The sequence below is a fragment of the Nesoenas mayeri genome (assembly GCF_963082525.1).
Source record: "Nesoenas mayeri genome assembly, chromosome: 10".
NCBI lineage: Eukaryota > Metazoa > Chordata > Aves > Columbiformes > Columbidae > Nesoenas > Nesoenas mayeri.
The window spans coordinates 1,466,453-1,492,364 of record NC_137560.1 but is presented as its reverse complement, the minus strand read 5'-3'; positions in this window follow the sequence as shown (position 1 = coordinate 1,492,364).

Here is a 25,912-nt window from a genome sequence, read left to right as displayed (position 1 = left end):
GCGGGGCCGGCGGTGAGCGAGGGGCGGGCGGACACCGGGGAGACCGGACGGGGCCGCCCCGGTCCCGGCTGAGGGGGGAGGCTGGAGGGGGAGGGACAGGCTGGTTTGGGCAGGAGGAAGGCGAGGGGCAGGCAGCCGCAACAGCGCGGCCCCGGGCCGGGCCGAGCAAGGGGCGAGGGGGAAACACGCGGGCGGCTGTGAGGGAAGGGAGCCCCGGGCTGAGCGCTGCGCGGGGCTCGGGCGGGGCTGTGGGGCGGAGGGGGGAGCCCGTGGTGCCACAGGGCAGAGGGAGGAAGGCGAGCGGGAGGGGGCGGCGCCGGGGCGGTGCCAGGGGGCGCGAGGGGCGGGGGCGGCGCTGCCACGGGGAGGGGCCGGGAACGGGGGGAGCGGCGGAGGAGCCTGAGGGCGGGACGGCGCGGAAGGAGCTTTGGCGGGAAAGGCTGAGGGACCTCAGGGAGGGGGTGACATCGGGGGGGCTTTGGCGGGAAAGGCTGAGGGACCTCAGGGAGGGGGTGACATCGGGGGGGCTTTGGCGGGAAAGGCTGAGGGACCTCAGGGAGGGGGTGACATCGGGGGGGCTTTGGCGGGAAAGCCTGAAGGATCTCAGGGAGGGGGTGACATCGGGGAGGCTTTGGCGGGAAAGGCGGAGGGATGTCAGGGAGGGGGTGACATCGGGGAGGCTTTGGCGGGAAAAGCTGAGGAACCTCAGGGAGGAACCTGCGGGCGCACCTGCCCGCAGGGTCACACGCCTCCCGCCAGCTTCGCCAGCTCGGCGGGGGGGAACTGGAGACGAACGCCTCCGCGCCCCGCCGCGCCGGCAAATCCCGCCCCCCCCGTTCCACCGGCACGGTCACCCCCGCCGCGGCCGCACTCACCTGCCGCCTCTTTCGCCGCTCCGCTCCCGCCAGGCGCTCGTGCTTTGGGCATGCGCGGTAGCGAGACCGCAGCACCCGCCCCTTGCCGCGTCCCGGTTGGCTGCCTAGGACACGTCAATCACCTCTCTCGCCGCCTAGCAGCGCTCCCGAGTCGGGCATGCGCAGTACGGAGACCTCAACGCCCGCCCCTCTGGCAACCTGATAGGCGGACAGAGTGGCGACTGACGTGCCTAGGCAGCCAACCAGCGCTCCGCACCTCTAGCCCTCCCGCGCCAGCAGCCGCGTTGCAAAGGGAACAATAAACCGCGCTCCCCTGCTTTCCGCTGAAAAGGGGGGCGGCTGGGTCCCCGCAGCAGAAAAAACCCTTCCGTCCTGCATTGCCCTTCGCCAGTACAACTGCACAGCTGGGAACTCGGCAACGTCAAGCGGCCGTCTGACAGACGCACACTCGGATCTTGACTAGGCTGGCGATTTTGGCTGGCTTACACACACGGACTTGCACTTCTCTGAGGAAACAAATTCTTTTTTAAGCACAGCCTCTCCTTGGGGAAGAAAAAACGCCCCCTCCGTGCTCCCAAACACTAGGCAGCCGTGGGGAAACCACCGAAAGCCAAGACCGACAGCAGCAACGTCGAGTGCAATCTGGCTTCAATTCTGATCACGCACTTAATGGCCTCTCCCAGGCCTACCAATGACTGCTCCTTTTCTGGAAGGACAAACTGAACGTCCTAAACTGAAGACTGCACGGAACACAGCTCCACTGGTAGCCAATTTGCCTCTTCTCCGGCTTCCACGGGGAATATCTTGTAGCGTCCTCCAACTCGCAAACGTTCTTCCTCAGTCCACGGCCCCAGACGCGGAATCTCCTGAGCAGCGAGCGGAAACAACCGCGCGGGATTTTCTTCACGGCACCGAGAAGGCGGCGCTGGCAAAAAAGCAGGCCAAAGCACCTGAGCCCGTCTGCCAGCCCCAGCCTGCGGCCAAGAGACAGGAAGCACCCTGCCCGAGGGGCCACGCACCCCGCAGCTGTACTTGGACGACCGTGTGCGTGGAAGCATGTGTGTCTACAAACGATTGTCTGTCCACATGCGTGTGCCTTGATGTAGGCTCCGTTCGTGCTTAAGCTGGAGTGAGTGCACAGCTGCGCCGCTTGTTGGCAAAGCTCCGTGTGTTGCACGACGTTGCCCAGTCCTGCATTCCTCACGCAGACAGATGCAAGGGAGCTCTGCTAGTAAAGGAGCAAAGACAGTCGGAGGCAGAACCGAATGCTGTTCCGAGCTACTTCTCACCTATGGCAAATGCTTCACAGGGGCCCTAGGAAAGGCGCTCAGCAGCCGATCTACAAGAGAAACGAAACAGATCATGCCTTAACGCGAAAGAGCAACAAGGCGTCACTGCGCAAGCTTGTCCCTGATCTACAGCTGAGAGCGAACACTTGTGTGCTTGTCGGAGAGATTGTGTCTTGCCTGTAAGTGTCTGGGAGTTTGGGGCAGGTCAGTGTGGCTGGTTCGATAATCAACGTCTAGGATAGCTGCAGAGCGGTCCCTGTTGGTGTGGGGACAGTGTGCCTGTAGGTCAGTCTGTGTTCCTAGCGCCTGCTGTATCGTTCCGTCATTCCATACGCGTGTGAGTCCATGTCTTCCTCTCCACAAGCATGTGTGCTGATTTCGTCGCACATGTGCATCTGTGCTAGTGTTGAGCTCAGCGGAGTGTGTCTCTGGACACTTGGTGTGCGTTGGCTGTGCCTGAGTGTAATGCAACACAGCCACGACTGCCTCGGTGAAGAGAGACCAGGGAAATCATCTAGGCAGAGTCAACAAAGGAAAACCGAAGACGGATTGACGTGTGCTCGACAGAGACGGATTCCCTGCGCTGACATTTCTCAGTAACATGAGTAGAAAGCTGAGCGGTAGATCGACCGGAGAAATGCTTCCCTAGACGACATTTAGCGAATGAACTGCATTGTGCTCGGCTTTCGGGATTGTGCCTGAAAAGTGCGAAAACCAGCAGAGGCTGTGCTCAAAAGCTGGTGGCTGTGTGACTGCATTGATGCACATTCCCGTGTCTGCGAGTGTATAGACGGCTGTTTCACCTTCACACAAATGCATCTAGTCGGGTATTTCTTCTGTGCGTGCACACTCGTTTCCGTTGTCTCTTCGGAACAGACGTAGCTCTCTGCATGCTGAACGACGTGGTAAAACGCGTCTGCCTATATTTTGGTAAACAATCGAGGGTGCGTGTTCCGTCAGCGGCATTTCCGCAGACGACTCCGCAGAGCCAGTTCTGAAAGCTCCGCACACCAGGACTGAATGTAGAACGAAGCAATTGCACCGGTGCGATCGTAACATATTCTGAGGGACGTCTTTTATGCCATAGCATTACGAACGTATTTGCGTTCAAGCAAGTATCACAAACAATGTGTGGACCGAGGATCTGTGGGTATTTTCTCCGTACGGCATGCTTCGTGGTAGCTTACTTGCCGATGGCAGGCTTAGCGGTTTCTATACAGGAATCCATATAGGGAGAGAAAGAGAGTGCATCGGAAAACTTGCGTTTTCTGAGCTGGAACCTAGTTGTTACGCCTTCTGTTTGTCCAAGTGAACACACACGATTCCCCACTGAAAATCAGGCAGAAACCTTTCCACAAGCTCCCAGGTAGGCGCACCCACCACCTCGTGCACGCAAACGCAGCTAGAGAAAAGCACCTAATTTTCCACACTGATGCTTAAGCAAACGCCTGGCCACACACAAGCACACATCCGCCAGTACGCCCACTCCCATCTATGCACAGAAAGACGTACGCGAAACGTACTGACATGCTTGAGGGTAAACAGGTGTGCAGTGATGGTTGGCGTACTGCATCACGCATACGTGGCTGCACGAGAATATTCTTTTGGAGGGTACGTGCAGATACGTCCCTGTACTTGGACGACTGTGTGCATGGAAGCATGTGTGTCTACAAACGATTGTCTGTCCACATGCGTGTGCCTTTTTGCAGGCTCATTTCGTGCTCAAGCTGGAGTGAGTGCACAGCTGCGCCGTTTTTTGGCAAAGCTCCCCGTGTCGCACGACGTTGCCCACTCCTGCATTTCTCACGCGGACAGATGCAAGGGAGCTCTGCTAGTAAAGGAGCAAAGACAGTCACAGGCAGAACTGAATGCTGCTCCGAGCTACTTCTAACCTATGGCAAATGCTTCATAGTGGCGCAAGGAATAGTGTTCCGCAACCGATGTACAAGAGAAATGAAAGAAATCATGCCTTAACGCGAAAGAGTAACAAGGCGTCACTGCGCAAACTTGTCCCTGATCTACAGCTGGGAGCGAACACTTGTGTGCTTGTCGGAGAGATTGTGTCTTGCCTGTAAGTGTCTGGGAGTCTGGCGCAGATCAGTGTGGCTGATTCGATAATCAACGTCTAGGATACCTGCAGAGCAGTCCCTGTTGGTGTGGGGAGAGTGTGCCTGTAGGTCAGTCTGTGTTCCTGGCGCCTGCTGTATCTATTCGTCACTCCAGACGCGTGTGAGTCCATGTCTTTCTCTCCACAAGCATGTGTGCTGATTTCGTCGCACATGTGCATCTGTGCTAGTGTTGAGCTCAGTGGAGTATGTCTCTCGACATTGGTGTGCGTTGGCTGTGCCTGTATATTAACACAGCACAGCCACGAATGTTCCGGCGAAGAGAAACCAGGGAAATCATCTAGGCAGAGTCAACAAAGGAAAACCTAAGAGAGATTGACGTGTGCTCGACAGAGTCGGATTCCGTGCGCTGACATTTCTCAGTAACACGAGAAGAAAGCTGAGCGGTAGGTCGACCGGAGAAATGCTTCCCTAGACGACATTTAGCGAATGAACTGCATTGTGCGCGGCTTTCGGGATTGTGCCTGAAAAGTGCGAAAACCAGCAGAGCCTGTGCTCAAAAGCTGGTGGCTGTGTGACTGCATTGATGCACGTTCCCGTGTCTGCGAGTGTATAGACGGCTGTTTCACCTTCACACAAATGCATCTAGTCGAGTATTTCTTCTGTGCGTGCACACGCGTTTTTGTTGTCTCTTCGGTACAGACGTAGCTCTCTGCATGCTGAACGACGTGGTAAAACGCGTCTGCCTATATTTTGGTAAACAATCGAGGGTGCGTGTTCCGTCAGCGGCATTTCCGCAGACGACTCCACAAAGCCAGTTCTGAAATCTCCGCACACCAGGACTGAATGTGGAACCAAGCAATTGCACAGGTGCGCGCAATCACATATTCTGAGGGACGTCATTTATGCCACAGCAGCACGAAGGTATTTGAGTTCAAGCACGTATCAGAAACAATGTGTGGACCGAGGATCTGTTGGTATTTTCTCCGTACGACAATCTTCGTGGTAGCTTACTTGCCCATCGCAGGCTTAGCGGTTTCTATACACGATTCGATATAGGGAGAGAAAGAGAGCGCATCGGAAAACTTGCGTTTTCTGCGCTGGAACCCAGTTGCTACGCATTGTTTTTGTCCACGTGATCACACACGATTCCCCACTGAAAACCAAGCAGAAACCTTTCCACAAGATCCCAAGTAGGTGCACCCACCAACTCGCGAGCACGAACGCAGCTAGAGAAAAGCACCTACATTTTCACACACTGATGCTTAAGCAAACGCCTGGCCATAAACATGCACATATCCGCAAGCGCGCCCACTCCCATCTATGCACAGAAAGACGTACGCGAAAAATACTGACATGCTTAAGGGTAAACAGGTGTGCATTGATGGTTGGCTTACTGCATCACGCATACGTGGCTGCACAAGAATATTCTTTTGGAGGGTACGTGCAGATACGTCCCTGTACTTGGACGACCGTGTGCGTGGAAGCATGTGTGTCTACAAACGATTGTCTGTCCACATGCATGTGCCTTGATGTAGGCTCCGTTCGTGCTTAAGCTGGAGTGAGTGCACAGCTGCGCCGCTTGTTGGCAAAGCTCCGTGTGTTGCACGACGTTGCCCAGTCCTGCATTCCTCACGCAGACAGATGCAAGGGAGCTCTGCTAGTAAAGGAGCAAAGACAGTCGGAGGCAGAACCGAATGCTGTTCCGAGCTACTTCTCACCTATGGCAAATGCTTCACAGGGGCCCTAGGAAAGGCGCTCAGCAGCCGATCTACAAGAGAAACGAAACAGATCATGCCTTAACGCGAAAGAGCAACAAGGCGTCACTGCGCAAGCTTGTCCCTGATCTACAGCTGAGAGCGAACACTTGTGTGCTTGTCGGAGAGATTGTGTCTTGCCTGTAAGTGTCTGGGAGTTTGGGGCAGGTCAGTGTGGCTGGTTCGATAATCAACGTCTAGGATAGCTGCAGAGCGGTCCCTGTTGGTGTGGGGACAGTGTGCCTGTAGGTCAGTCTGTGTTCCTAGCGCCTGCTGTATCGTTCCGTCATTCCATACGCGTGTGAGTCCATGTCTTCCTCTCCACAAGCATGTGTGCTGATTTCGTCGCACATGTGCATCTGTGCTAGTGTTGAGCTCAGCGGAGTGTGTCTCTGGACACTTGGTGTGCGTTGGCTGTGCCTGAGTGTAATGCAACACAGCCACGACTGCCTCGGTGAAGAGAGACCAGGGAAATCATCTAGGCAGAGTCAACAAAGGAAAACCGAAGACGGATTGACGTGTGCTCGACAGAGACGGATTCCCTGCGCTGACATTTCTCAGTAACATGAGTAGAAAGCTGAGCGGTAGATCGACCGGAGAAATGCTTCCCTAGACGACATTTAGCGAATGAACTGCATTGTGCTCGGCTTTCGGGATTGTGCCTGAAAAGTGCGAAAACCAGCAGAGGCTGTGCTCAAAAGCTGGTGGCTGTGTGACTGCATTGATGCACATTCCCGTGTCTGCGAGTGTATAGACGGCTGTTTCACCTTCACACAAATGCATCTAGTCGGGTATTTCTTCTGTGCGTGCACACTCGTTTCCGTTGTCTCTTCGGAACAGACGTAGCTCTCTGCATGCTGAACGACGTGGTAAAACGCGTCTGCCTATATTTTGGTAAACAATCGAGGGTGCGTGTTCCGTCAGCGGCATTTCCGCAGACGACTCCGCAGAGCCAGTTCTGAAAGCTCCGCACACCAGGACTGAATGTAGAACGAAGCAATTGCACCGGTGCGATCGTAACATATTCTGAGGGACGTCTTTTATGCCATAGCATTACGAACGTATTTGCGTTCAAGCAAGTATCACAAACAATGTGTGGACCGAGGATCTGTGGGTATTTTCTCCGTACGGCATGCTTCGTGGTAGCTTACTTGCCGATGGCAGGCTTAGCGGTTTCTATACAGGAATCCATATAGGGAGAGAAAGAGAGTGCATCGGAAAACTTGCGTTTTCTGAGCTGGAACCTAGTTGTTACGCCTTCTGTTTGTCCAAGTGAACACACACGATTCCCCACTGAAAATCAGGCAGAAACCTTTCCACAAGCTCCCAGGTAGGCGCACCCACCACCTCGTGCACGCAAACGCAGCTAGAGAAAAGCACCTAATTTTCCACACTGATGCTTAAGCAAACGCCTGGCCACACACAAGCACACATCCGCCAGTACGCCCACTCCCATCTATGCACAGAAAGACGTACGCGAAACGTACTGACATGCTTGAGGGTAAACAGGTGTGCAGTGATGGTTGGCGTACTGCATCACGCATACGTGGCTGCACGAGAATATTCTTTTGGAGGGTACGTGCAGATACGTCCCTGTACTTGGACGACTGTGTGCATGGAAGCATGTGTGTCTACAAACGATTGTCTGTCCACATGCGTGTGCCTTTTTGCAGGCTCATTTCGTGCTCAAGCTGGAGTGAGTGCACAGCTGCGCCGTTTTTTGGCAAAGCTCCCCGTGTCGCACGACGTTGCCCAGTCCTGCATTTCTCACGCGGACAGATGCAAGGGAGCTCTGCTAGTAAAGGAGCAAAGACAGTCACAGGCAGAACTGAATGCTGCTCCGAGCTACTTCTAACCTATGGCAAATGCTTCATAGTGGCGCAAGGAATAGTGTTCCGCAACCGATGTACAAGAGAAATGAAAGAAATCATGCCTTAACGCGAAAGAGTAACAAGGCGTCACTGCGCAAACTTGTCCCTGATCTACAGCTGGGAGCGAACACTTGTGTGCTTGTCGGAGAGATTGTGTCTTGCCTGTAAGTGTCTGGGAGTCTGGCGCAGATCAGTGTGGCTGATTCGATAATCAACGTCTAGGATACCTGCAGAGCAGTCCCTGTTGGTGTGGGGAGAGTGTGCCTGTAGGTCAGTCTGTGTTCCTGGCGCCTGCTGTATCTATTCGTCACTCCAGACGCGTGTGAGTCCATGTCTTTCTCTCCACAAGCATGTGTGCTGATTTCGTCGCACATGTGCATCTGTGCTAGTGTTGAGCTCAGTGGAGTATGTCTCTCGACATTGGTGTGCGTTGGCTGTGCCTGTATATTAACACAGCACAGCCACGAATGTTCCGGCGAAGAGAAACCAGGGAAATCATCTAGGCAGAGTCAACAAAGGAAAACCTAAGAGAGATTGACGTGTGCTCGACAGAGTCGGATTCCGTGCGCTGACATTTCTCAGTAACACGAGAAGAAAGCTGAGCGGTAGGTCGACCGGAGAAATGCTTCCCTAGACGACATTTAGCGAATGAACTGCATTGTGCGCGGCTTTCGGGATTGTGCCTGAAAAGTGCGAAAACCAGCAGAGGCTGTGCTCAAAAGCTGGTGGCTGTGTGACTGCATTGATGCACGTTCCCGTGTCTGCGAGTGTATAGACGGCTGTTTCACCTTCACACAAATGCATCTAGTCGAGTATTTCTTCTGTGCGTGCACACGCGTTTTTGTTGTCTCTTCGGTACAGACGTAGCTCTCTGCATGCTGAACGACGTGGTAAAACGCGTCTGCCTATATTTTGGTAAACAATCGAGGGTGCGTGTTCCGTCAGCGGCATTTCCGCAGACGACTCCACAAAGCCAGTTCTGAAATCTCCGCACACCAGGACTGAATGTGGAACCAAGCAATTGCACAGGTGCGCGCAATCACATATTCTGAGGGACGTCATTTATGCCACAGCAGCACGAAGGTATTTGAGTTCAAGCACGTATCAGAAACAATGTGTGGACCGAGGATCTGTTGGTATTTTCTCCGTACGACAATCTTCGTGGTAGCTTACTTGCCCATCGCAGGCTTAGCGGTTTCTATACACGATTCGATATAGGGAGAGAAAGAGAGCGCATTGGAAAACTTGCGTTTTCTGCGCTGGAACCCAGTTGCTACGCATTGTTTTTGTCCACGTGATCACACACGATTCCCCACTGAAAACCAAGCAGAAACCTTTCCACAAGATCCCAAGTAGGTGCACCCACCAACTCGCGAGCACGAACGCAGCTAGAGAAAAGCACCTACATTTTCACACACTGATGCTTAAGCAAACGCCTGGCCATAAACATGCACATATCCGCAAGCGCGCCCACTCCCATCTATGCACAGAAAGACGTACGCGAAAAATACTGACATGCTTAAGCGTAAACAGGTGTGCATTGATGGTTGGCTTACTGCATCACGCATACGTGGCTGCACAAGAATATTCTTTTGGAGGGTACGTGCAGATACGTCCCTGTACTTGGACGACCGTGTGCGTGAAAGCATGTGTGTCTACAAACGATTGTCTGTCCACATGCATGTGCCTTGATGCAGGCTCCGTTCGTGCTTAAGCTGGAGTGAGTGCACAGCTGCGCCGCTTGTTGGCAAAGCTCCGTGTGTTGCACGACGTTGCCCAGTCCTGCATTCCTCACGCAGACAGATGCAAGGGAGCTCTGCTAGTAAAGGAGCAAAGACAGTCGGAGGCAGAACCGAATGCTGCTCCGAGCTACTTCTCACTTATGACAAATGCTTCACAGGGGCCCGAGGAAAGGCGCTCAGCAGCCGATCTACAAGAGAAACGAAACAGATCATGCCTTAACGCGAAAGAGCAACAAGGCGTCACTGCGCAAGCTTGTCCCTGATCTACAGCTGAGAGCGAACACTTGTGTGCTTGTCGGAGAGATTGTGTCTTGCCTGTAAGTGTCTGGGAGTTTGGGGCAGGTCAGTGTGGCTGGTTCGATAATCAACGTCTAGGATAGCTGCAGAGCGGTCCCTGTTGGTGTGGGAACAGTGTGCCTGTAGGTCAGTCTGTGTTCCTAGCGCCTGCTGTATCGATCCGTCATTCCATACGCGTGTGAGTCCATGTCTTCCTCTCCACAAGCATGTGTGCTGATTTCGTCGCACATGTGCATCTGTGCTAGTGTTGAGCTCAGCGGAGTGTGTCTCTGGACACTTGGTGTGCGTTGGCTGTGCCTGAGTGTAATGCAACACAGCCACGACTGCCTCGGTGAAGAGAGACCAGGGAAATCATCTAGGCAGAGTCAACAAAGGAAAACCGAAGACGGATTGACGTGTGCTCGACAGAGACGGATTCCCTGCGCTGACATTTCTCAGTAACGCGAGAAGAAAGCTGAGCGGTAGATCGACCGGAGAAATGCTTCCCTAGACGACATTTAGCGAATGAACTGCATTGTGCTCGGCTTTCGGGATTGTGCCTGAAAAGTGCGAAAACCAGCAGAGCCTGTGCTCAAAAGCTGGTGGCTGTGTGACTGCATTGATGCACATTCCCGTGTCTGCGAGTGTATAGACGGCTGTTTCACCTTCACACAAATGCATTTAGTCGGGTATTTCTTCTGTGCGTGCACACGCGTTTTTGTTGTCTCTTCGGAACAGACGTAGCTCTCTGCATGCTGAACGACGTGGTAAAACGCATCTGCCTATATTTTGGTAAACAATCGAGGGTGCGTGTTCCGTCAGCGGCATTTCCGCAGACGACTCCGCAGAGCCAGTTCTGAAAGCTCCGCACACCAGGACTGAATGTAGAACGAAGCAATTGCACCGGTGCGCTCGTAACATATTCTGAGGGACGTCTTTTATGCCATAACATTACGAACGTATTTGCGTTCAAGTAAGTATCACAAACAATGTGTGGACCGAGGATCTGTGGGTATTTTCTCCGTACGGCATGCTTCGTGGTAGCTTACTTGCCGATCGCAGGCTTAGCGGTTTCTATATACGACTCGGTATAGGGAGAGAAAGAGAGCGCATCGGAAAACTTGCGTTTTCTGTGCTGGAACCTAGTTGCTACGCCTTCTGTTTGTCCACGTGAACACACACGATTCCCCACTGAAAACTAAGCAGAAATCATTCCACAAGCTCCCAGGTAGGTACACCCACCACCTCGTGCCCGCGAACGCAGCTAGAGAAAAGCACCTACCTTTTCACACACTGATGCCTAAGCAAACGCTTGGCCACACACATGCACACATCCGCAAGCACGCCCACTCCCATCTATGGACTGAAAGACGTACGCGAAACGTGATGACATGCTTGAGAGTAAACAGGTGTGCGTTGATGGTTGGCGTACTGCATCACGCATACGTGGCTGCACGAGAATATTCTTTTGGAGGGTACGTGCAGATACGTCCCTGTACTTGGACGACCGTGTGCGTGAAAGCGTGTGTGTCTACAAACGATTATCTGTCCACATGCGTGTGCCTTTTTGCAGGCTCCATTCGTGCTTAAGCTGGAGTGAGTGCACAGCTGCGCCGTTTGTTGGCCAGGTTCCGCGTGTTGCACGACGTTGCCCAGTCCTGCATTTCTCACGCGGACAGATTCAAGGGAGCTCTGTATAGACGGCTGTTTCATGTTCACACGAAGGCACCTGGTCGGGTGCATCCCAGATACAGCATCCCAGATTCAGCATCGCCGATACAGCTTCCCGGATACAGCATCCCAAATACAGCATCCTAGCTACAGTATCCTAGATACGACATCCTAGATACGGTATCCTAGATACAGTATTCTAGATACAGTATCCCGGATACAACATCCCAGATACGCCATCCCAGATACAGCATCCCAGATACAGCATCCTAGGTACAGCGTAATAGATACAGTATCCCAGATACAACATGTCGAGCTGTGCTCCTCTCCCACACCAAGTGCTGATCGTGGGGCTCAGGGTGAGAGGGGGCAGCGAGGGGGTCCGTGGACTGGAATAAGTTTTGTTTGGGGTTTTTCAAACGCCTCTGCTGACACGTCGTATAAAAACCGATTGCTGCAGGGCTAAGGAATGAACAGGAGGATGAGCAACAGACTGCAGAAACTGCTTGCGTTTTGGTTTATTGAAAAATTCGTATTGAACTCAAAAAGCAATACGATCTTGCAGTGGTCTTCTAATACCTAGTGACAGCTTTTAATGTACTGGTTTGGAACTTTGAGATGAGATTTGAGATGAAGGGCTGTTCCATTGTGGGATATTGCAGGAGTAAATTTCAGGCATTTCAGCATGCCTGGCAGATCTGCAGCTTGATAAAGACCTCAGGCTGTTTGGTTTAATCAGACTTTTGTAGATCCCACCTTCACTGGTCAAAGCACCGGCTGCCAATGTGTTTTCTGGTGTTGTCATTTCTTTCTGACCAAAGACGGCAGCGGCAGCAGCTCTACTGGTGGTGTCTGTTTTATTGAAACATGGGGATCTACAGGAACTTTAACCCGAAAGCTCAGGAAGCTGTAGTTCATGGTCTATCTTTGTAATGTTTGTAGATTGTTCTGCAACGTTTGTGAGTGTGAACTGCTGTGCAGGTAGAAGGAAGGAAGATGTGTGAGCTAAAGCAGCAGGAAGGCTGCAGCCGTGTAAGCCGGGAGTGCAAGCGGCACGAAACGGGCTGCAGCGGCGGAGCCCTCGGTCCCGGGCCGTCCCGGGCAGGCGGCGGAGCCCTCGGTCCCGGGCCGTCCCGGGCAGGCGCAGCCCGAGCGCTCCCGGCCCCGCTGCCGCTGGCCCGCCGGGGCCGGGGCCGCGCTGCGGGCGGACAGCGCCGCTCTGCGGCCGCCGGCGGCTCCGGGCCGGGAGGGGGGGCGGGGCCCGGTGGCGGGCGCGGACGGGATTGGCTCGTGCTCCGGATGGGCGGGGCCACGCTGCGTAAGTGCGGGGGCGGAGGAGTGCGTGCCGCCGGTGCGGCGGCGGGAGGAGCGCGCAGGGAGCGGCGGGGCCGGCGGTGAGCGAGGGGCGGGCGGACACTGGGGAGACCGGACGGGGCCGCCCCAGTCCCGGCTGAGGGGGAAGGCTGGAGGGGGAGGGACGGGCTGGTTTGGGCAGGAGGAAGGCGAGGGGCAGGGCCGAGCAAGGGGCGAGGGGGAAACACGCGGGCGGCTATGAGGGAAGGGAGCCCCGGGCTGAGCGCTGCGCGGGGCTCGGGCGGGGCCGTGGGGCGGAGGGGGGAGCCCGTGGTGCCACAGGGCAGAGGGAGGAAGGCGAGCGGGAGGGGGCGGCGCCAGGGGTCGCGAGGGGCGGGGGCGGCGCTGCCGCCGGGAGGGGCCGGGAACGGGGGGAGCGGCGGAGGAGCCTGAGGGCGGGACGGCGCGGAAGGAGCTTGGGCGGGAAAGGCTGAGGGACCTCAGGGAGGGGGTGACATCGGGGAGGCTTTGGCGGGAAAGGCTGAGGGACCTCAGGGAGGGGGTGACATCAGGGAGGCTTTGACGGGAAAGGCTGAGGGACCTCAGGGAGGGGGTGACATCGGGGGGGCTTTTGCGGGAAAGGCTGAGGGACCTCGGGGAGGAGATGGCGTCGGGGAGGCTGCAGGGGGCAATGCTGAGGGAGCTCAGGACGGGATGGCACTCAGGTCTGGTTTCAAAGGGAAATGCTGAGGTACCTTGAGGAATGGACGCTGGGCTGGGAGCTATGAACACATCAGACTGGTTAAGAGAGTGTTCATGACAGAAATTTGTGCAGTGAAGTATTCCAGCAAAGAGCGGGAGAAGAGCCAAACTTAGATCAGGCCTCCTAGGACGCCTGCAGGTTTGGGGACAGGGATGACGAGGTTGTTAATCCGGTCCTAACTGTTTCTTTGTCTGTCCCTCTCTTGCAGCACCTGACTGAATGGAGGCGCAAGTGGACGGGAAGTTCCTGCGCCACACACAGATCACATTTATCGCTCTCGCCCTCAGAGACCCGGAGATCCAAACCGTTCGCATCGTGCCTTGAAGCAGCCTGTGCTCATGCACTTCTCCCAGGGAGAAGGCGGAATGGCAGTGACTGGCCACGTTAAGCCACAGGGTGCACACTGTGCAGCTGTCAAGCCCAGCTCTGCGTTAGCTCACACCTGCGGTTTTGCGCCGCACACGCACATTTGAGTTGTCGCTGGTTGTTGCAGCGTTTGGCTTTGGTGAGGACAGCGTGTGTTTGTCAGCAGTTGGTGTAGGTGGGATCTGGAGGGGAAAGCGATATTTCCGTGCCAGAACTGGTTGGTGTTTGCATGGTATTGTGGCGGTTGTTCCCGCAGGCGATGAGTGCTGGAGTATTATTGCAGGATGAGGGGATTTTGGAGGCTTGTCTGTGAGATGCACTAGAGGCAGCAGTTGAAAGCGAAAGGCTGAGATTTGGAGGGTTTGTCGGTGGGTTTTGGACGGTTGTCAGCTGAAGAGTTGGCTGTTTGCAGGTGAGGTGTAGGGCAGAGGGTGAAGCTGACTTTGCCTGGGCGACGCAACGGGCTGGGTGTGCAGAGCTGAGGAGAGCGGGCTGCTGCGGGTGACCCTAAAGCTGGAGAACCAGCCGGCAGCTCCAGACGCTCCCGCTGCCGGGCAGGGCCGTGCAGGCCAGTGCCCTGGGGCACAGCGACGTGACCCTCCGGAAGTACCAAAGAGCAGGTGAGGACCGTGGGCACTTGTACTGAGCTGTGACATCTCTAACCCGTGACATTGGGGTCCAGCCTGAGCAGGGCACGTGCGGAAGCTGTGCTGCAGGGAGGGCAGAGCTGAGGGGAAGGGCTGTGCCAGGGGCTGGTGCCAAGGCAAGGTGGGCGCGCTGTGGGGTGTGGGGAGGTGTCAGCCCCGGACTCAGCCCCTGTCTGACTGTAGTGCCCTTGGGCTGGTGTAGCTCAGTCCTCTGTGTGTTTCTCTTCAGGGGGAGCAGCATGCAAAGGAAAAGCAAGGAAGGAGGTGAACCCATGAGGAACAGTGATGGATAAAGAGGGTTGGAGCGCACCTGCCAGTCAAGAGGGATCAAGAAAGAAGACACCAGTGGTGGAACCGCAGGTCAGGAGAGCTCAAGGAGGGAGAAAGGTGACTGTGGCCGTATGGGCTTTTCTAGCTCACACACCAATGAAAACAGTTTGGATAATAAAAGAAATGTATGCAAAACCAATAATTAAAGGCAGAGAATGTTTATATGCTATGTATGGGGTAGACCTGAAGGTATATTTCTTCCTACAACGAAGGAGAATTCGCAATACATGCTGCTGTCAGCAATGACCAGTAAGCGACAAGATTCTATTTACTGATGCCTCTGGTCGCTCACATAAAGTTGTAGTTACATGGCTAAACTCAGATACCCAGTGCTGCAAACACAAGGTAGAAAAAGAGACCAAGAGTCAAACAAGTTCTTGAGCTGACAGCTGTTAGGATCGCTTTGAGGTGTTCTGTAACAAGCCTTTGAATGTTGTAACTGGCTCATATTATGCGGCTGGCATACTTAACCGCCTGGAAGCTTCTTTTCTTAAGGAAGAGGATAATCCTCTTTTGATGGCTGAATTGAGAATGCTATGGTTTCTAATAAATCATAGACATCATAGGTATTATGCAATGCACACCCGCTCTCGCAGTGGCCCTTCCAGGACCACTTGCGGAAGGCAGTAGGAGGGCCGATGCACGAGCTGTGCCGCTCACTGTGCCTAAAGCCTTGGAGCAAGCTAAATGATCACATAAATTCTTTCACCAGAGTGCAAAGGCGTTAAAACGACAACTTCAAATGACAGTGGATCAGGCCAGGAGCGTTCTTATGTCCTGCCCTGATTGCCAACAGTTGGCACCCGCGCCATCCACAGAGGGTGTTAATCCAGGAGGGGTTACTGCCAATGAAGTACGGCCAGCGGATGTAACGCATTGTTCTGAATTGGGTAAATACGTACGTGTTTCTGTAGACGCTCATTCCAGATTTCTCGTTGCTGCTGCACGCGCTGGTGAAAGAGCACGAGACGTCTGTAACATTGGTTGGCATGTTTTGCTGTTTGAGGAGTTCCACGATCTGTAAAACCAGAGGAAAGCGGAACGCACACTCGATTAGAGGAGCGATCCCCCAGCGCGCTGTAATAGAAGTGCCTGCTTTTTAACACTTTCAAAACAGTGTTAAAGAGTCTGTTTGACGACTTTTTGGTATCATTTCTGGCGACGAGGATGGGATAATCTGCCTGACCTCCCGTGGATCCCAGGATCTCTGGGACCTTGTGCCGGCACCGGGGAATTCCTGGAAGGGACCACAGCTCCTCGGACCAGCTCGGGACGCGGGTAAAACCCCATCAATGAGATAAGGCACTTTCATTGTCTGGTTGGGTTGGCATGCTGCCTGCGCGAGACGTGGGCGACACCAGCGCGTTGGGTCTGCGCATTCGCGTCTGCGCATTTTAGTAAACTGGGTAACTTAAAAAGAGAAAGAAATAAAAAATTAAAGAGGAAAATGAGAAAACAATAAATTAAAGAGAAAAACGAGGGAACAGCAATTTGATAAAGGTACCTTTAATGATTTTGCTGTTTGTGCCTTAGCAATTGTATAATTGTTTCTGGCTTTAGTGGTTTGTTGTTGTTGTTGTGTCTTGGGGGATTTTATAGTCCAGTACTTAGGGTTCATCAATTGTCTGTTATTGTGATTGTGAAGTAGGTAGTGGACAATCGGCAGGAGGATGCGTGAGAAATCCCCCCCAGGCTGTGTTTTCTGACATTGGAAAAGGATCGTTTGCTGTTCAACAGGGCGTCAACCAGGGAGAATCTGATTGAATATTGTAATTAATGGTGGCCACTGTAAATAATATTAATATGCTTCACAGGTCTAGGTGGGTATACTTTGAGATCTGTAGTATAGTAATGTGCTACATGTAATACGTAGTAAGATATATATTTTAAATCATATATTGCCTATTACATAAGGCATATTACACAATACATAATGTTATATATGCATTGTCTTTGTCCCCTTCAGATCCATTTGTTTTGAAAAAGGATAATCAGGGAAAGAAATGCAAACCAGTAAAAGGTTTGTTGAAGAACAGCTATTGGTGTAGAATACACAGAGAACATGAGATCAAAATTGTCCCTCGGTCAGTCCAGGGTGGGATCCTGATATCCTTATATTGGGGCACAGGCTGCATTGGTATCGCCAGTGCATTTTATATGGGATTAGACACGCTGCACCTAAAGCTGTAAATACGCCAAAACCTTCTGAGATTAAACAGGATCGTGAGGAGTCTCCCACTGAGTTTTTACACCGTCTTAAACCGACAGCTCAGTAATATATTAATATAGATCCTGACTTGGAGAACAGAGAATGAGAATTCTTAGTTGACTGGGAGCTCATTATTCTGTGTTAAACACTATGCAGGGAATATTAAGTAGCGATTCTGTAACAGTTATGGGAGCCACAAAAATTGCGAAACACGGCCCTTTAACCTGCTGCTTAGAATGTTTGTATGTGGAGTCTGTACTTATTGATTGTGTACCATGTGTCTTCTCTTGTGCACAACGAATGGTTGAAAAAAGCTTTAATGGTGCAATGGCTGTGCAGTGACACGCTGCTATGGCTGCAATTGTTAAACAAAGAAGGGGAGATGTGGCAGGGTTGTGACGTCAGGCCCGTGAGAAATTGCAAGAGTCACAGTGTGAGAACAAGCGCTGGTGGAACAACACAAGCAGCAAGGACTGTGTGGGACATAAACCATCAGGGACAGAGGGATTGGTACATGAGGGACAGAGGGATTGATACGGGGTTGGTACATGAGGGACAGAGGGATTGATACGGGGTTGGTACATGAGGGACAGAGGGATTGATACGCGGTGGGTACATCAGGGACAGAGGCATTGATACAGGATCGGTACATCAAGGACAGAGGTCCGCGATGTTTCAAATGCAAACCTGAGTTTGTATTAAATGTCTCTCTGCATCTTAAAGAGAGTCTGTGCCTCATCTGCTACATCCCTTTATCTGTTTCCCAAATTACGATTTAGACTGTATTTACCCTTGTAAAAACAAAGCTTTCCCCCCTTAATTTTTGCCACGTGTTGTAGTTAGAATTAATAGAGATATTGGAGCCCATCGTAGCTAAACTGGAAAAAGACAGCAGCCGTGTGTATTTTTAAATAAAGACTAAATCAAGTGTGCTAGCTCATTATCTTTAAGCGTTTTACTGTGATCACGTCTCTCCCAAGGTTTTGTGTCTGTTGTATCAAGGCCTGACACGCACGGCCACAGTGGATGAATCACCATGGGCACAACACCAGGAACCTGCCTGTTCGTGTCCAGGATATCCACTCCAGCAGACACGTTTTAATTGGTACTTGCATTATGGATTAGATGCAACAAAAATCCATACTTTCTTTTGTCCTTTGCTATAGAGGAGGGGGTTGAACTTTTCTATAGCAGATTCAATCACTTGTTGTAAAGCAATGAAATAAATAACTTAGGCTTTTTCTATGGATAAACAACGTTTAATTCCATTCCTTAATTGTATTCCTTAAACACTTGTTCGTTAGACCATAAGCAAAACAGCGCTGGGTGTTAGTTCGTTAGTAGGCCCTTATTATGTGGTTGGTTAACCCTGAAAATGTTAGCTGCCTCTATCAATATAACCTAATAAACAAGTTTCAAACTTTTTATGTAGAACTTACCCACCTTTTCCTTTTTGCAGGTTCAGAGCCCGAGCCTCATTTGGTTGTATCTGTAAACATCAAACGTCTCAGCACAAATCACAACTGCATTTCTCACAGACAGAAGTGCCTGATCTCCACAGCTTGCCTGGCAGTGCGGAGAGCAGGAAGTGCGGTGAGTCCTGGGCCTTTGGGGACATTTCACCCTGTTTTGTGTCCCAGTCCCTCCCTGCTCCCTCCTCTTTCCTGCTGTGCCCTTCTTCCTCTTCATCTCTTCTCCCTCTGTCCCTCTGCTGCTTCCTCACCTATTCCCCCACCCTTCTGAATCTCTGTGCAGGGTTTCTCGTATCTCCCTCTCCGTCTCCACCCCTCTGTGTTCTCATCATCCCCGGTTTCTCTTTGTCGTCATTCTTTGTCTGTTGCTCTGTCCCGCTCCGTGCCCCATCATTTCTCACTGTATCCCTCTGTCCTGCTCCCTGCGCCTATTCCTGCCCCTCTTCTTTTTTACTCCCTCTTCCTCTTGCTGCCCACCCCAGGATTTTTTCCCAATCTCTATCCTGCCCCAACCCTTATTGTTCTTTCTCTCTCCTGCTCCCTCTCTGTCTTTCTGCCTGTCTGCCCTTTCCCTGCTGCTTCTTTCTCCATCTCTGTCCAGATTACTGCCCCTTTTCCTTCTTGATGTCTTTCTGTCCTGTTTGTCTTTCTGTCTTCCTTGCCTGTTTCCAGCCCCATCCCCTCTCGCTGTATCTTCCCTGTCCAGCTGGCTCTGCCTTTTCTTGGTCTTCTCATCCTCTTTCCTGCTCCTCAGCCCTCTTTTCCTCTTCCTCCAGCTCATTGCTGCATGTTTTCCCTTTCCAGTCTCTTCATTTTGATGTAAACTTTGCTTTGTTTCTCAGTCCCTTTGTTCTCTTCCCTTCCTGTTGCCTCTCAGTGGGCAGTGACGACCTGGTTCAGAGACAGCACGGCGACCACATCCCAGGTTGCTCGATCCATCAGCACACAGACGCCACTGTGGTGGAAAGCAAATGGCGTTTATTAACAAGTAACACAGCGTTATATACCTTAGGTTTGCAACGTCACGTCCATCTGCTTGCCTCACATACTCCTACCTACCTAGGGAGGGGCTACTATCTTTCTGTACAGCGCGAGATCTTCCGGCCTCCAGACCCTAACTACCTACAGGTATGCGTCACAACCCCCCCTGGACACCGTTTGTGTCACAAACGCCCCTGGACAGGGTGTGTCTCACAAACCCCATTGGACAGCATGTGTCACAACCCCCCCTGGAAACTGTGTGTGTCACAAACACCCCTGGACAACGTGTATGTCACAAACGCCCCTAGATAGGGTGTGTGTCACAAACCCCATTGGACAGGGTGTGTGTCACAAACCCCATTGGACAGCGTGTATGTCACAAACCCCATTGGACAGCAAGTGTCACAAGCCCCCCTGGAAACTGTGTGTGTCCAAAATATCCCTGGACAGTGTGTGTGTCACAAACCCCGTTGGACAGTGTGTGTGTCACGAACCCCCCTGGACAGTGTGTGTGTCACGAACCCCCCTGGACAGTGTGTGTGTCACAAACACCCTTAGACAGGGTGTGTGTCACAAACCCCATTGGAGACTGTGTCTCTCACAATCCCCATTGGACAGCGTGTGTCGCAACCCCCCCTGGACAGTGTGTGTGTCACAAACCCCATTGGAGAGTGTGTGTGTCACAACCCCCACTGGAATTTATGTGTGTCAAAAACAGCCCTGGACAGCGTGTGTGTCACAAACTCGATTGGAAGGATTTTGTGTCAGAAACACCCCTGGACACCATTTGTGTCACAACCGCCCCTACACAGGGTGTGTCACAAACCCCATTGGACAGCGTGTGAGTCAGAAACCCCATTGGACAGCGTGTGAGTCAGAAACCCCATTGGACAGCGTGTGAGTCAGAAACCCCATTGGACAGTGTGTGAGTCAGAAACCTCATTGGACAGAGTGTTTGTCACAAACCTTATTGGACAGCCCGTGTGTCACAAACCCCATTGGACAGCGTGTTTTAAAAACCCACCCTGACAGCATTGTTGTCACAAACCTCATTGGACAGTGTGTGTGTCACAAACCTCATTGGACAGCGTTAGTGTCACAAACGCCCCTGGACACTGTGTGTGTTACAAACACCCCTGGACAACGTGTGTGTCTACAAACGCCCCTGGACAGCTTGTGTGTCACAAACCCATTGGACAACGTGAGTGTCACCAACCCCATTGAACAGAGCGTGTGTCACAAACGCCATTGAATAGAGCATGTGTCACAAACGCCATAGAACAGAGCGTGTGTCACAAACCCCATTGGACAGTGCGTGTCACAAACACCCCTGGACAGTTTCCTTGTCACAAACACCCCTGGACACCGTTTATGTCACAAATGCTCCTGGACAGTTCCTCTGTCACAAACCCCATTGGGCAGTGTGTGTGTCACGAACCCCATTGGACAGGGTGTATGTCACAAACCCCATTGGACAGCCTGTGTTTCACAAACCGCATTGGGCAGCGTGTGTGTCACAAACCCCATTGTACAGGGTGTGTGTCACAAACCCCACTGGACAGCGTGTGTGTCAGAAACACCATTGGGCAGTGTATGTCAAAACCCCCCCTGGACAGTGTGTGTGTCACAAACCCCCCTGGACAGTGTGTGTGTCACTAACCCCATTGGACAGTGTGTGTGTCGCAAACCCCATTGAACACCGTGTGTGTCACAAACCCCATTGGACAGGGTGTGTGTCACAAACCTCCTTGGACAGGGTGTGTGTCACAAATCTCATTGGTCAGCGTGTGTGTCACAAACCTCCTTGGACACCATGTGTGTGTCACAAACCCCATAGGACAGTGTGTGTGACACAAACACCAGTGGACATTGTGTGTGTCACAAACCCAATTAGACAGTGTGTGTGTCACAAACCCCTCTGGACAACGTGTGTGTCACATACCCCATTGGACAGCATGTGTTTCACAAACCCCATTGGGCAGCGTGTGTGTCACAAACCCCATTGTACAGGGTGTGTGTCACAAACCCCTGGACAGCGTGTGTGTCACAAACACCATTGTGCTCTGTGTGTGTCACAAACCCTCCTGGACAGAGTGTGTGTCACCAACCCCATTGGACAGCGTGTGTGTCACAAACCCCATTGGACAAAGTATGTGTCACAAATCCCATAGGACAGTGTGTGTGACACCGACCCTATTGGACAGTGTGTGTGTCAGAAACCCCTTTGAACAATGTGTGTGTCACAAACCCCATAGGACAGTGTGTGTGACACAAACACCAGTGGACATTGTGTGTGTCACAAACCCGATTAGACAGTGTGTGTGTCACAAACCCCTCTGGACAGCGTGTGTGTCACATACCCCATTGGACAGCATGTGTTTCACAAACCCCATTGGGCAGTGTGTGTGTCACAAACCCCATTGTACAGGGTGTGTGTCACAAACCCCTGGACAGCGTGTGTGTCACAACTCCCCGTGGACAGTTTGTGAGTCACAAACCTCATTTGACAGCTTGTGTGTCACAAACCCCACTGGACAGCGTGTGTGTCAGAAACACCATTGGGCAGTGTATGTCAAAACCCCCCCTGGACAGTGTGTGTGTCACAACCTCCACTGGACAGTGTGTGTGTCACAAACCCCATTGGACAGCCTGTTTGTCAGAAACCCCATTGGACAGTGTGTGTGTCACAAACCTCCTTGGACAGGGTGTGTGTCACAAATCTCATTGGTTAGCGTGTGTGTCACAAACCTCCTTGGACACCATGTGTGTGTCACAAACCCCATTGGACAGGGTGTGTGTCACCAACCCCATTGGTTAAGTAAAGGTTCACAAAAAAACCACATTTCTTTGCTGGACTTTTGTTTCTTTTCAGTGGCAAAATTTGTCACTGTACAAATATTGGATCAGATGGCTACTTAAATATCATGAAGTTAGTTGACATTCCTCCACTACCCATCTATATAAACAGATTGTTATCAGTTACTAAAATGGTTAAAAATCAGTCTTACTGCTCGTCAGTTGTTATTAATGAGAAAACTGTTTTACATAACTGACCTGAAATGCAGATGAATCCAGAAGAAAAAAAAGCCTCGTTGTATGAAGACAAGTTATCTGTTTGGGCATAAACTGGATAAATGGACGTATGAGAACAAGAACATTCCACATAGTCTGATGTGTCGTCAACCACTTTGCAGAACCCGCTGTCGGACAGCCAGCTGCAAAACAAAATGTTCACAAAGCTGGAAATCGACTTGTCTAATTCACACAGTAAACAGGCTTGAAAATTGTTGTATCTCTGAAAACACCAGGTTTTCTAAACTACTGCATCAGTTTATCTTCATCTATTGCACATCTTTCCTGTGCAGTTTTTAGAATAGCATATTTACATGAAATTAAAACAGCTTTTAAAAAAATATATTATTAAAAAAATATAAGTATATAGTAATGAACTTTGTTTTTCTGCTAGAAATTTTGGAAAAGGATACTACAGGTGACATCCTAAGCCATTTCTAGTGGAAACCACCTTGTTCTGTGATACAATGTCTAGATAAAAGGAGAGTATGCAGGTAAATTCTGCTGCATCTCCTTCCCGAATAGTTTATATCAGTGACAGACTGATAGAATCCAGACCATCTAATGAAATCATATCTAAACTAACTAGTTGTCTGCAGGATATAGAATGTAACTCTCTCTAATTTCATTTATACTGTGTGAACAGGAAAGAAATAGGCAAATCAAATAATAGGGCATTGAAGGGAATACACAGAAAACTTTAGCACATCGCTTGCAATGGTGTGAGTAGCAATAAGAATGGAAAATGATCAGCAGTTCACCACTTCTGAAAACCAGGATACATCAAGTCAAGCTAGCAGCAGCAATATTAAAAACTACCAGGAGATGGCTTTTCTGTCAAAAAGTAAGAGCCCTACAGAGATCATCGTCAAAAGTTATGCCAAAATTCTGGATATTAGCAAATAAGGAATATTCTGTTTCAGTGACTTGAAGCAATACCAGAGACGCAGGTTTAATTCTTTCTAAGAATGGACTCGAAATGTTGTCTGATAACAACTGTAAAGAGTACAAAAGACGCTAATATTAATGAAGTGATGCCATTCTGGAATTTATGGCCTCTCAGTATTGCCCAACACATCATTACGTAAACTAAACAGTACTGTAATGAAAAAAATCAATAGTAGAAGTCTGAGAAATCTCTAAGTTAGAATAACTACACATTTTATTATACAGAATGTTTTACGTGCTGGTACAAAGGCCAGAAAAGTTAAGGGAAAAAGATGGATAAGAAATAGATCAATTTCGTACTTGCAGGCGATCTGATCGGACTTGATGGGATTTTATACAAATACACATGGTAGAAACTGGAAAACTAAACAGATTAATAAAACAACCTTTCAGCAGCTTGGCTCCAGAGGAGACATAGAGACTTTTGTGGAACAATCCGACTTCCTTTAGCATAAATCCGATAAACAGCTTCATTGTTATCTTTCAAAGGGTATGAACTCCGACCCTTCAAACTCATAGAAAAAGCCTGAAACAATACACACAACATAAACACAAACTTAATATTAAAATTCAACAGTCAGTGCTCATTTTAATCACAAACACACTAAAACGCTCACATCATTTTAAAGACATTTAAGATGGTTCGAGTAATATATAAATTAATTTATTGAAAAAATAAATTGCATTATCTTCAAACCTTGTTCTTCAAGGCAAGCTCTTTGTCTCCAGTAAGGAACCACTGCTGACTGCTATATTCTGTGAACTGTACAGATTCACAGCTCTCTTCTTGAAGAGGGGATAACACAACAGAGACCTTTAACAAATGTTCAGGTACTTGAATAAAATCTCCATCTTTTCCATCAAATCTGTGTCCGTTGATTTGCTAAGGAAACCAGTTGTGAGCCATTATTGCAATGTACGGGCAGCTGTCAAGGCTATTTTTACCTCTGTTGAAGAGGAAAAGCAACAGGGCTGGTAAGTGGAACTGAACTTTCACTATGCTTCACATAATTACTCTAAAATGTATGCGAAATTAATATTTTATTCCTTCATCATTTTAGGCTTTATTACATTTAATAAAAAGACAGCTTCCGTTTCTGTGAAAAAAAGGAGGGGCGGAATTATGATGTATTTTGGCTTCTCCATTTCTCCTCTGGATTTTGCTCACTATGATCTGTAAGAAAAACCATCCCATGGTAAAACAGGTTATCATAATATTCATCTTTATAACTTGATGTAGAGAAGAGTCAATAACAAGGAGAAGCATTAAAATGGATGATCTAGCTCTTATTCCCAAGAGATGACACAAAAAACTTGCAATAAGGAATTTGAACTTTCAAGTTCTGGACACTGTTCCAGATAGCACTGTTATTTATGCCATTTACTGTCTTTTGGCTGAGATGGGCATCTTAACCCCTATAACTTATGCAATGTCACAGAAAGTTACATCTCCAAAAGAAACTGAGAAAGAAATCTAAAGCATGCTGATTTTCACCTGACGGGAGTAAAGAAAAAAGGTATTTTTTAATTCTAGATTCAACTACCAGTTTTTTAATAGGTTCACAGTGGGAGAAACCCACTGTTGAAAAGTGTTTGTGTCATAAAACTGTCATTTGTTTCTGCAGTCATCTATTTTCCCTGCCCATTAGCCTGGCCATAGGTTATGATGCACTTGCAGAAAAAACTAGGAATTTGAAACTACATGTAAAAACTATGAGTTGCTTTCAGGCAATTCTAAATAATGTTCAAGTGAGCAAAACCATGTACACAGAAATTAGAGAATGCCAGTAGAAATTTTGGGTTACTTACTGTCACCTACATCTGAAAGCTTAGCTCTCCATCATATAATTACGTTATTTTCTTAGCAAGATTAATTAATCTTTTTCTAAGCAATATTTAAGCTAATGGTGACTTAATACATCCCAGATCTCCTGACTTCTACTCTCAGAGCTACCCCGCATTTGTGACACCAGCTCTTAGAGCTTTGTAAGATTCCGACAGAGTGCAACACGTTTTCATACAGGTAACAAGTCCCTTTTCTAAAAAATATCATTTACATTTTTACTGTATTAGCTTTCTGGTATTTTCAAAACGTATTTTGAATTCAAGGTTACTTACCTTTCTCCCGGTGACCCACACATTACCTCTGTCAACAGGGAAAAGGCAAATTTCCCGGTCACCGCAGCAAGCAGGCTATATCCTCGTGTGTCCTCGCCTTTTGGGCTAGCCAGGGTGCAGAGTATCTCATAGAAAAGGCTTCTACTTTTATCAGTGAGTAACTGTT